Below are 13330 nucleotides of genomic sequence, written 5' to 3'. Positions count from 1 at the left end.
GTAGCTGAGTGTAAAGGGTACGGTGTGAAAAATATACAGCATTTAGTTAAAAAATGACCATACAGAGATGTTAAAAAATTGGCCAAGATATTATACAAATAGTGAGGAAAACATAGACTCTCTTTTTCATTTTTATAATTAAATTATAACTGTATATAACTGGTATGTTACATTGCTCAGTAATGGCCAAATGGTATTTGAATGGGTAAAGTTGTTTTATCTGTGATAGTCATGTTAAAATCACATGCTTGCAATAATCTTGAAAGTGAGAATTAGATGATTACTGACATAATTGGAATCCCATCAGGAAAGAGGATGTGTGTTTAAACCAGTTCTGAAATAAATAGATACAGTAGACAACTTTTAATGTCTCTTCTAATTTCTAGATACTTTAGTTATTTCTATTGACCTGTCTTCAAGCTCACTGATTCTTTCCATGGCCATGTCGGGTCTGCTGATGCGTGCATACCTCATTATTCATCATATCTGTTACAGTGTTTTTGATTTCTTGCATTTCCTTTTGATTCTTTCTTAGATTTTCTATCTCTCTGCTTGCATTAGTCATCTATTTTTGCACATTGTCTACTTTTTCCATTAGGACCTCTTAACATATTAATCATAATTATTTAAAATTCCCTATCTGATAATTCAAAAATCTGTGTCATATCTGGGTCTGGTTCTAAAGCTTGTTTTACCTCTTCAAACTGTGTTTTCTTGCTTTATCATCAGACCTTGTAATTTTGTATTGATAGGTGCAAATGACACATATAAGTTACAGGAATTGAGAAAAAACAGACCTTTAGCATGGAAATTTACGTTAACCATAAATGTTAAAGGGCTTAAATCTTCTAGTGCCCTTGTTTTTGTTTTCCCTCTCAGGCTCCCCTAAGTATGCCTCCTCAGAGAGAGTCTGCTTCTTGTGGCTCTTTCAGATGTAGGCCACTATAATACTTTACCTTTGTTGGTGTGTGTCTTAGTCTGTTTTGTGCTGCTTATAATAGAATACTTGAAACTGGGTTATTTATAAAGAAAATGAATTTATTTCTTATCATTATGCAGGCTGAGAAGTCTGAGGTCAAGGGGCTGCATCTGATGAAAACCTTCTTTCTGGTGGGGACTCTCTGCAGAATCCCAAGATGGCACAGGCCATCTCATGGCAAGGGGACTGACCAAGTGTGCTCCTTCAGATCTCTCTTTCTCTGTTTATAAAGCCACAGTCCCACTCCCATGATAACCCATTAATCCATTCATTCATTAATGAATTCATCCACTTATGAGGACAGAGCCCTCATGACCCAATCACATCTCGAAGGCCCCACATCTCAATACTGCCACACCGGGGATTAAATTTCATCAAGAGTTTTGGAGGAGACAAATATTTAAACAACAGCAGTGTGGTATGGTATGGCAGAGTGGGGAGCATTCTCTAATCTTTTGATTAAATTTCTGTGTATCAGTGGTCCTTTGTCCTTGGACTATGACCTTCACAGGTGCTTCTCTGGCAGTATAGCTTCTGCGACTCAGGCCTTCTCCTCCCTCTCCTGGCTGCAACCTGTTTCCTTGAAGCTCCTACTCCTGTTGACTGTGTCTCCCCCTCATACTCCCTCACCTTACCCACTCTTTAGTAAAACAGCAATCCTGGAGCGGGTGGAGTAGGAAGAATTCCCTCCCACCAGCTGGAATAAGGTTCTGGTGAAGTTGTTTTTCCAGGAGAATAGGCTTATTTTATAATGATGACTCTTCCTCTACCCCTGCCATAGCCACAGGAATCTTCGTTGGATCTTCATCGTGAGAACATGGTGGAGGTACTAGAAGCAAAGCCTATGAAATGTCCTTCAAGTCTCCAGCCCCCAGGAGTTTCTCACTGCTACTTTAGCCCATATTCAGCCTGAAGCCATTTACCAACATTATCATTTCAGTATTCCTTCCAGTTAAAACTCCCCTTGCTTTTGTTTCAGATAAGCAGGTCTCAGCCGTGTCTCCCGTCTCTTTAGATTTCGGACAACTTGCCCTGTGACCTCAGGTCTCTGATGGGTTCAAGAAAAGTTAATGTTCTATCTGACCAGTTTTTCCCTGTGAGGATAACAGTAATAAATTCTAAACTCTTTAATATCAGAGCAGAAACCAGAATTCTAACTAAATTACTTCTACTCATATATTTCTAAGCTTGTGGGCAAATGTAATAGTTAAATTCAAGATTTTAAAGTATTTTATTACAGTTGCATATCTTATCACTTAGCTATATTTTAAAACTTCAGTTTTTTTTAGAAAAGTTGTTTGTGATTAATATTAGTGGAAGTTTAATGTTTAAATTTTGGGCAATTTTTTATTGTTGACAGTTAACAGTTAAAATTGATTTTTGTTATTTAATTTATAGAGCAATTGCTTGTCAATTCATAAATATAGCAATCCCAATCTCTGTCATTCTGTAAAACCTTCCTTAGTTGTTACATTATTTGTATCCCCATTAATCAAGAGTAATGTTGGCTTTTATTTTATTCTATCAGTTTACTTTGGGCATTAGTATATTTCTTGAAATAACTCATGACATCTGAAAACTCTGATCAAGTTCAGCATTCTGAACATTTATTTTGGTTAACTGACCTAAAATATTTTGAAAATAACATTTAGTGTCACAATCCTAGGATTATTTTGATTATTGAAGCTGCCTTGGTTTAAAGGGAAAGTATTGTTACAAATAAAGATAATTCAATTGTCTTCTCTTTTTTGTTAGTACAAAGTGTCATTGATAGATGTAGTAACAGACCATTGACATGGTCCAAGTTTCAGTGATCCTTACTTTGGCATAGTATAATGAAGGCTTTCCTCATTTGAGCCGCTCTATAATAATTTGGTATCTTGTCTTATTTTCCAGGCCAATTGTGGGTCAGAGATGAGACCCTTCATCTAAGGCTATGGTTTCAATCAGCAAACACTAGGAAGAAAGATGCTTCTGTATGACTCAATAATCTTGATGGTTTCCTGAATTGTTCTATAAATTTAGGCTCAAATAGAAATAAATTGAAATGGAGTTGTATTCTTAGCTGGGGCAAACCCCGAAATTCTGTTGGACAATGAAATAGGTAAATTATTTATTTTAGTGCTTCCGAATGCAGTTAATGAAGGATGAAAACTAATTAGTATTTCTTGGTTTTTCTAATGAAATGAAACTCTACTGAAAGGCTCAAACTATTTTATCCATCCGAGAATCCCCTGGATAGGTATCTGACTTGCCTAAGAGTAGATTTTGTCAACTTTCCCTGAGATGGGTAAATCCTCCACTGTCTCACAACTATTTCACACATTCTCCTCTCTACAAAAGTCTCCAAAATCACCTCCCTACTCCTTATTCTTACCTGATGGCCTTGGTTCTTATTTCATGGAAAAATAAATAAAAATCTGCCAACTTGCACCTGTACTCATATACACTATATTCTTTCCTGTAGTTAAAACTGATAGACCGTCCTTGGTCCTAAGGCTAAATACTCCTCTTGTGCACTGCTTCTCATCACCCCTCACCTGCTCAAGGACTTCACTCCTGCAGTTGTGTCTTCTTTCTTCCATATAAAAAAAATTACAGCAAACTCACCTTGATTTCACATATCCTTCAGCACCATTTTCCATTTCTTTGCTACCCTTTACAGCTAAACTTCTGAAAAATCACTATCTCTGCTAATTGTCCGCAATTTCTACTTTACCATAGTCTCCCAAACCTACTCTGATCTGCCTCCTGTCTCTTTCTCTCTGCAGGAACTGATTGTTCAAGATCGCCAATGACCTGCATGAAGCCAAATGCAATAGCCAAATCTCAGTCCTATATTGCCTAACCTATAAACAGTTTTTGAACCTCTAAACATGTTTTGACACTAATGATCATCCCTTCCTTCTTGAAACACATTCTTTGCTCCAAGCCAGGATCTTCCTCACTCTTGATTCTCTTTCTATCTCATTGACTGCTCCTTATCAATCTCTTTTACAACCTCTGATTCTTCCTTATCTGCATAATTTCTAAACTGGTTTGCCTCAGAGGCTTATTTTTCTCTTTATTCACTTACTAGGTAATTTTATTTAGCCCCATGGCTTTCATGCTATCTCTATAAAAATTCTAAAATTAATATCTGCCTATGCAGCAACTCCGTATGGACATCTGATATGGTCTGGCTCTGTGTCCCCACCCAAATCTCATCTTGAATTATAATCCGAATTATAACTCCCACGTGTTGTGGGAGGGACCTGGTGGAGGTGATTAGATCATACAGGTGGTCCCCCATGCTGTTCTCGTGATAGTGAGTGAGTTCTCAGAGATCTGATGGTTTTATAAGGGGCTTTCCCCCACTTTGCTCTGCCCTTCTCTTTCCTGCCACCATGTGAAGGACGTGTTTGCTTCCCTTTCTGTCATGATTGTAAGTTTCCCGAGGCCTCCCCAGCTATGCTGAACTGTGAGTCAATTAAACTTCTTTCCTTTAGAAATTACCCAATCTCAGGTATGTCTTTTTTAGCAGCATGAGAATGGACTAATATATCTATAAGCACCTCAAACATACATAAATTTTCCAGAACTGAACTTTTGATCAAACTTATTCCTCCCTAAGCCTCTCCATTAGCACATTTGGATGTTACTATGGCCAGGTACTGATCATAAATGCTGAAAAGCAAAAGGGGATTAAAAAATAATAGTTAAAAATATTTTTTTTACCTGCTTTTTTATTATTATTATACTTTAAGTTTTAGGGTAGCATCATATAATTTTCTCAGTGTGAACTGTGTCTCTTTAATTTAACATTTATTTTATTTTAGGGTGCTGAGAATTCATACTAGTGGAAAACATAATGATTCTATTTAGTCATTTAAAAGATAGTTTGGGCAGGGTGTGGCAGTGGATCTAGGAGAGAAAAGCTCTTTTTTTTAAATTACACTTTAAGTTCTGGGATACATGTGCAGAACGTGCAGGTTTGTTACATAGGTATACATGTGCCATGGTGGTTTGCTGCACCCATCAACGTATCGTTTACATTAGGTATTTCTCCTAATGCTAACCCTCCCCTAGCCCCCCATCCCATGACAGGCCCCAGTGTGTGATGTTCCCCTCCCTGTGTCCACGTGTTCTCATTGTTCAACTCCCACTTTTGAGTGAAAACATGCAGTGATTGGTTTTCTGTTCCTGTGTTAGTTTGCTCAGAACGATGGTTTCCAGCTACATCCATGTCCCCGCAAAGACAGGAACTCATCCTTTTTTACGGCTGCATAGTACTCCATGGTGTATATGTGCCACATTTTCTTTATCCAGTCTATCATTGATGGGCATTTGGATTGGTTCCAAGTCTTTGCTATTGTGAACAGTGCTGCATTTGGATTGGTTCCAAGTCTTTGCTATTGTGAACAGTGCTGCAATATACATACGTGTGCATGCGTCTTTACAGTAGAATGATTTATAATCCTTTGGGTATATACCCAGTAATGGGATTGCTGGGTCAAATGGTATTTCTGGTTCTATATCCTTGAGGAATCACCCCACTGTCTTCCACAATGACACTGTCTTCCAAAGGTTGAACTAATTTACACTCCACTGTCTTTCAATGGTTGAACTAATTTACACTCCCACCAACAGTGTAAAAGAATTCCTATTTATCCACATGCTCTCCAGCATCTGTTGTTTCCTGACTTTTTAATGATTGCCTTCTAACTGGTATGAGAGGGTATCTCATTGTGGTTTTGATTTGCATTTCTCTAATGACCAGTGATGATGAGCTTTTTTTCATGTTTGTTGGCCACATAAATGTCTTCTTTGGAGAAGCATCTGTTCATATCCTTCACCCACTTTTTGATGGGGTTGTTTTTTTCTTGTAAATTTGCTTAAGTTCTTTGTAGATTCTGGATTCTAGCCCTTTGTCAGATGGATAGATGCAAAAATTTTCTCCCATTCTGTAGGTTTCCTGTTCACTCTGATGGTAGTTTCTTTTGCTGTGCAGAAGCTCTTTAGTTTAATTAAATCCCATTTGTCAATTCTGGCTTTTGTTGCCATTGCTTTTGGTGTTTTAGTCATGAAGTCTTTGTCCATGCCTATGTCCTGAATGGTATTGTCTATGTTTTCTTCTAGGGTTTTTATGGTTTTAGCTCTGACATTTAAGTCTTTAATCCATCTTGAGTTAATTTTTGTGTAAGGTGTAAGGAAGGGGGTCCAGTTTCAGTTTTCTGCATATGGCTAGCCAGTTCTCCCAACACCAATTAATAAATAGGGAATCCTTTCCCCATTGCTTGTTTTTGTCAGGTTTGTCAAAGATCAGATGGTTGTAGATATGTGGCATTATTTCTGAGGGCTCTGTTCTGTTCCATTGGTCTATATATCTGTTTTGGTACCAGTACCATGCTGTTTTGGTTACTGTAGCCTTGTTGTGTAGTTTGAAGTCAGGTAGAGTGATGTCTCCAGCTTTGTTCTGTTTGTTTAGGATTGCCTTGGCTATACAGGCTCTTTTTTGGTTCCATATGAAATTTAAAGTAGTTTTTTCTCATTTGGTGAAGAAAGTTAATGGTAGGTTGATGGGGATAGCATTGAATCTATAAATTACCTTGGGCAGCATGGCCATTTTCAAGATATTGATTCTTTCTTTCCATGAGCATGGAATATTTTTCCATTTGTTTATGTCCTCTCTTATTTCCTTGAGCAATGGTTTGTAGTTCTCCTTGAAGAGGTCCTTCACATCCTTATAAGTTGTATTCCTAGGTATTTTATTCTCTTTGAAGCAGTTGTGAATGGGAGCTCACTTATGATTTGGCTCTCTGTCTATTATTGGTGTATAGGAATGTTTGTGATTTTTGCACATTGATTTTGTATCCTCAGACTTGGCTGAAGTTGCTTATCAGCTTAAGGAGATTTTGCACTGAGACAATGGGGTTTTCTAATTATGCAATCATGTCATCTGCAAACAGAGAAAATTTGACTTCCTTAGCAGAGAAGAGCTTTCTAGAAGCCTGGACAATGTGCTGTGACATAGCGGTAGGGGGTGAGACAGGCAGGTTGGTTGATTCCCTATTTCAAGATGGTCTGGAGAAAAAGGGCAAAAGCCCTTCACTCCAGCTCTAGCTTATCTAAACTCACAGTCAATCAGTAATGAAAGACCCAAGAAACTATTAACCACAATCTTCCATCTCAGGGGATGAGGGACTTCCTGGAGCCTTGTATACTTGGTAAGACTTAAACTCCAACCTGAATTTATCTCTTCCTAATTTTAATGCTAAAATTCATACCAAGTGATAGAGATTTAAATTGTTAATGCTACATATAACATATGAAGAAGCATGTTGAGCCACTGTGAAACCACTAGGAAAACCCTCGCTATACCTGCCATGACGTAACTCTTCCCTATTGAAAGACCCTATAAAACTAACCCATACACTACCCTTGGGAGAAGCCCATTCCTCTTTCTTTCTTGGTGCTGGCTCCCTTGTGCACAAGCTGAAGTAAACTTTCCTTTGCTGTTATCTTTGGTGATCTCTCTTGAATTCTATCCTGGTAGACTGTAAGAACCCAAGGCAGATGTAACAGAAGTAGGAGTCTGGCTCTGGGGATACATATGTACTGTGGGCTATGGGCTCAGTTAGGGCCTGGGTTCCAAAATTCAGCTTAATGCAGGAGACTAGACCCTTTGGAGTTGGTTGTAGTTTTGTAGTAAAAGAAGTGAAAGTGAATAATGCATTTTAGGTAGTGGGACAAAAATAAGTTGCTTCAGACAAAACCCTAATGACGATACTTCTTTCAAAGAATATGATCTTAATTAGGAAAGCTTTGTGATGATTATGATGGTATCTCAAAGCAGTGGCAGCACCAGCCCCATCTACAACCAGTGACCAAATCCTGCCACTGCTGCTGCAGTTGTATCAACTGGAACAGCAGCTGTGGCTCAAGTCCCAGCCTCTGTCTTTGCTTTGCTTGCCACTTGTGTGGCTGTACCCATCACTCCAGCATCAAAGACGGTATTTTCTGGACCTGCACCTAGTAGTGCAGCTAAACAAGAGAAACTTGCAGAAAAGTCTGTGGGAATATCAGTGATTAGTAGCCCAATATCAACTGAGCGCTCATTAGAAGATTTTTCTCTGGAAAACATTTTGAAGATGCATCAAGAACATTAATGACAGATTGACATTATAAAAATAGGGTAATGAGATCACGTCAACATGTTTTGAACAGGAACAAATAATTACAGCTCTCAAAACTAGTTTCAACAACCCTGGCAGAGCAGTAAATTATCTTTTTTTTCTTTACGATGTATCTAAAAATTATTTCATCCCTAACAGACTTCAATTTTTAGAGATTTTTAGGTTTACAGAGTTATTGAGTGAGTACAGAGAGTTCCCATATACCTCTGCTCCCCACCACAGGAGTTTCCCCTATTATCAACATCTTGCATTTGTGTAGTATATCTGTTGCTATTTATGAAACAATATTAATATATCCATTATATTAACTAAAGTCTGTAGTTTAGTTTAGTGTTCACTTTTGGTGTTGTACAGTTCTGTGGGTTTTAACAAATGCATAATGTCATATAGTCACCATGATAATAACATACAGTTTACTTTTAATGCCCTAAAAGTCCTCTGTGCTCCATCTATTCATTCCTCCCTCAACTTCCTCCCTCTGACAAACACTCATCTTTTTACAGTTTCTGTAGTTTTGTCTTTTCCAGAATGTCATATAATTGGGATCATACAACATGTAGCCTTTCCAAATTGGCTTTTTGTTTTTTTCACTTAGCAATAGGCTTTTGAGGTTCTCCATGTGGCTTGATACCTTATTTCTTTTTATCACTGAATAATATTCCATTTTATCGACATATCAGTTTCTTCATCTCTTCATCTATTGAGGGACATCTTGATAGTTTGCAATTTTCATCAATTATGAAAAAAAGCTGCTATAAGTAATTATGTGCAAGTTTTTGTGTGAACATGAGTTTTCAATTTATTGGGCCGCATACTTAGGAGCACTATTGCTGAATTGCATGGTAAGACTAAAGTTTAGCTTTGTAAGAGACCACCAAATTGTCTTTCAAATTGCCATTTTGCATTCCCACAAGCAATGAAGGAGAGATCCTTGTGTACATTTGATCTTATCAGTGTTTTTGGATTTTTGCCATTCTAACAGGTGTGTGGTTGTATTTTGTTGTTTCAGTTTGCAATTCCTAATAACACATGATGTGGAACACCTTTTCATATCCTTATTTGCCAGCTGCACATCTTTGGTGAAAATTCTGTTCAAATTTTTAGCCTACTTTTTAATTGCATTTTCTATTTTTTTATTGCTGAGTTTTAAGAATTCTTTGTATATTATTAGTGCAAGTCCTTTATCACATGTGTAGTTTGCATATATCTTCTCCCGGGCTATGGCTTGTCTGCAAAATATCTTTTAATGGGAAGTCCTGGAAAAACAGAAAGGAAGGCTATAGTTGAACCCCCTTAAGTGGCTAGTACTGGACTCCTCCATCTTCACCAGAGGCCACGGCTGCAGCAACTACAGCAGCAACTCCTAGAGGATCTGCCCTTGAATTTTGATGGAATCAGCCTCAGTTTCAATACAGGAGATACAACACTTAACAGAATCTGTCCCTGCTTCCAGTATTGCTACCTCAGATAGGTCAAGAGACTCCTCAATGACTGGTACAAATTAGCTGACCTTCGGAACATGTATTGAAATGCCAAATGGACCAGTCCTAGAAGCTAGTGGAGGAGTGGGTGGAAGTGGCAGTGGAGGAGCTGATGAGGCAAAAGTGTGCCTAAACCACATTCAAGCATTGCCTCAGGAAACAGACACCAAAGAAAAGTCAACTGTATCAGGATTTCCTGAGGGACCCGTGTTTTCCCCTCATAAAACACATCAGTGAGTGTATTACACTAACTGTTCCCTGGACCATCTAGGATGATATAGGCTCACTTCTTAACTTAGTAAAAGTAAATAGTAGCCCTAAATAGTAGCCAACTAACTTATTTTGGTGATGGGGAGGGATGGATATAGGAAATAGTAAAGGGACAAAAAGAATTTATGTCTACCTAAATTAATATTGCACATCCACACAATGCATAGACTATTAAACAACCAAAAAGGTAACCTTTGTAGGTCTTTATTTCTTCCATAAAATAGTAGATAATCTTTCCTAGTTGCTTACTCTCCTTAGTACACTAGATCCATAAATTTTTCATCATGCCGCGTTTTATATTACTTTGACTGAAGATTGGTTTCAGAATCTTTGCTAACTAGAATCTGCAGTCTCTATTTTATGGCAATACTGGACAATGAAAAAATATTTTGGAGTAACTATAATATATATATGAAGCAAAAGAGTCATCAATAATTTGGCATTTATGAATATGAATATTCACATATGAATATTATAGATACAATATTTGTGTACGAAAGCACACAGTTTCATGAGAAAATTCACGGGAAAATGAGAAACCTTCTCTTTAAATGAGAGTAATTTCCAACTTTGAAAATATTTCTTGTTCATTAAACATAAGACCCTTCTCTGAGAATTTGACAAGCTATACCACTACAGTTGCTATACACAAATATAGTTAGTTTGTTGTTCTCATATTTGGCTTTGTTTTGGGAGAAAAACTGGTAGTTTTCCAATTACAGTTTATGTCAATGGTATATTGAAGTAAAATTTCAAAAAAGTCACCATGGGTTTGATTCTGATGTATTCTTTGGGGCAATATACATTTGCGGTCAATTGAGCAGTGCAACAGTCACTTTCTCTCTATCTTACCCTTTCCTCTGCAAAAACGTTTATCAGCAGGTTGTGAGCTCAAACTGCTGTCTTTCTTTTTAGTTCACAACCTGCCGACTGGATTAAAAATGAATATTAGGTTGGTCCAAAAGTAATTGCAGTTTTCCCATTACTTTTAATAGCAAAAACTGCAATTACTTTTGCACCAATCTAAGAGAGTTATTGCCAAACCCGTTTCTGACATGTGTGGACTTTTTTCTTTTATTGCATAAGTAAGACGAGCAGGGACCCTCTTTTTAGGGAACTATGGACCCCCAAGCATAGAAATAAAGGAAAATGCTTGGTTTCTTCAAGGGAAATTCCAGGAATCTAGCTAGCAGAAAAGTAAATCAGTAGTTTTTTAAACAAGAAGATAATAGTAGCTTAAGACAATAATCAAGGAAGTTAGAGCTCTGAAGATGTTTGCTTTTTCCATGGAAACTAAAGATGACATCTTAACAGATGTGCTTGAGTTGTCTTTCAGAAACTCGCATCCAGACCAGGAACCCACCAGATGGATCTACTGGCATTTAGGCCTCAGCAAAGGGGGAGGTGAGGACTGAACTCTGACCTCTGTTCTTTGTTCTAAATTTCTTCCTGAGGGGCCTGAAGAAGGTCCTACCCAGCAGCTAGAGCTAACATTCTTTTCTGCTGATCTCAAATTTTTAGACAAAACCTCACCTCCTGAATCAGTTGCAAATCTGAAAACCTTTGAATCAATCTACAACCTGTAAACTCCTCACTTCAAGAAAAGTCTGTTCAGATTTTTAGCCTAAACCAATGTGTAACTTTCATGAATTGATTTACAATTTTGCCTGTAACCTCTGCTCTCCTGAAATGTACCCCTATCTCTAAAATCTCTTATCTGCAAGCCATTGAGGAGTTCAAGTCCTAAGCATGAGCAGCCTTAACTCCTTGCTTGGTGTCCTGCAATAAATGTCTCACATTCTCTCACTGCTATCCCAATGTCAGTGACTGGCTTTGCTCCTATGGGAGAGCAGACCCCAGTTAGGTTCTAAAACATAAATACATATGACAATTAAGGCATTAATATTATAATGCTTCCAAAAAGAGAAGGAGAACAGAACTGAATCTGGCATCATTTATTTCATCCAGAAGATAGGAGCTGACTTTTAAAAGGGTTAGGAGATATTGCTGGAAACATATTTTCAGAAATATAAAATAAACATTTTCATGGCACATTCAAAATAAGAGTTTAATGGCACAAAATTATTTGAATGCCCTTTTAGTTGTATAAATATACAATTATCTACTTAATAACTCATATATATTTTACAAGCATCTCAAATCTATCATTTTCTGAATAAACAGGATTCTCTCTAAGGCTTATCCATATGAATAAATATAAATAGTAGCACTATTCACCCTTACTGACTTAAACAAGCCTTTTTTTAAACCATTGTTAGTGTTTCAATTTTATTTGTTGCATTTCTGGCATGCCAAACATGTTGGGTTTTAGATCATCAAATCTATCATAACTTTGTTTTTATGACTTATTTCTTAGAACAGCAACTATAAACCAAAAATATATAGATATTTCTCCGCACTATTTTAGAATTCAGTTCGAATATCTGATATGTCTGATATATTTCATGGTAAGTCCTTGACTTGATCAATAGTTAATTCAAACCCCTATCTGGAATTATCGTAGATTTCAGGACTGTTTGAATCCAGAGAAATTGTTTCAGAGCAGTGATGTGATGGTGGCAGTGGTGATAGTAACGATAGTAGTGGAGGTGGTGTCCATGCATCGACTGATGGAGGAGATGATGGGGGTGATGGTGTAATGGTGATGGTGGTGTTGATGGTAGTGGTGGTGGAGATGGGGGTGGTGGGGGTGGGGCTGGGTAGTAACTGATGAGAACATATAGCCTTACAGTCTGGCTCATCAGGGAACAACTGAGCGGTTTCAAAATCTCGTGTAGGAAAGGCATGTGATAATCATTGCATATTTATTATACACTCCTATGTATCGTAGAAGGAAAACATACAGACGGATTTCAGATGAGATGGAATGTTGAAATGTGCTACCATAGTATTCTGAATTATTGTGATGCTTTGCATTGTGATCTCTGTCCTTTTGCCTCAACAAATTTCTGTTTTGATGGCGAATGTCAAAAGCAGTTTTACTAGTTAGTGCGAGTCTTAAAAGATTTTAGACTTTTAAAATAAATTCTAGCACTATTAAATTTTAAGCCATATTTAAAATTCCAGCAATATCTTTTTATTTCCCCATTTGTTTTTAATACTTCATTGGTAAGAGTTCTGAAGTTGCTGCTTTCTCAGATTTTTCCCCTAAGTATAATTATTCGTCAAGAGTCATGGTTTTAGAATTTTCTGAAGTTTCATGATCTCTATAAACATGCCTAGTTCTGGAGGCATGTTTTTTGTCTCTAACATTTGTCTCTAACAAAAATAATTTTTAACAACAAAATTTGATTCTTTTTTCTGTATAAAGGCCATTCAAAGTAAAATACAAAAAATAAAGAAAATAGTTATTTTAAACACTTACAATTTAGGGAATGGAAGAGAAGTATCTACTACATGCCAAC

This window comes from Pongo pygmaeus, chromosome 22 (genome assembly GCF_028885625.2).
Source record: "Pongo pygmaeus isolate AG05252 chromosome 22, NHGRI_mPonPyg2-v2.0_pri, whole genome shotgun sequence".
Taxonomy (NCBI): Eukaryota; Metazoa; Chordata; class Mammalia; order Primates; family Hominidae; genus Pongo; species Pongo pygmaeus.
Note: the sequence above shows the minus strand (reverse complement) of the source record.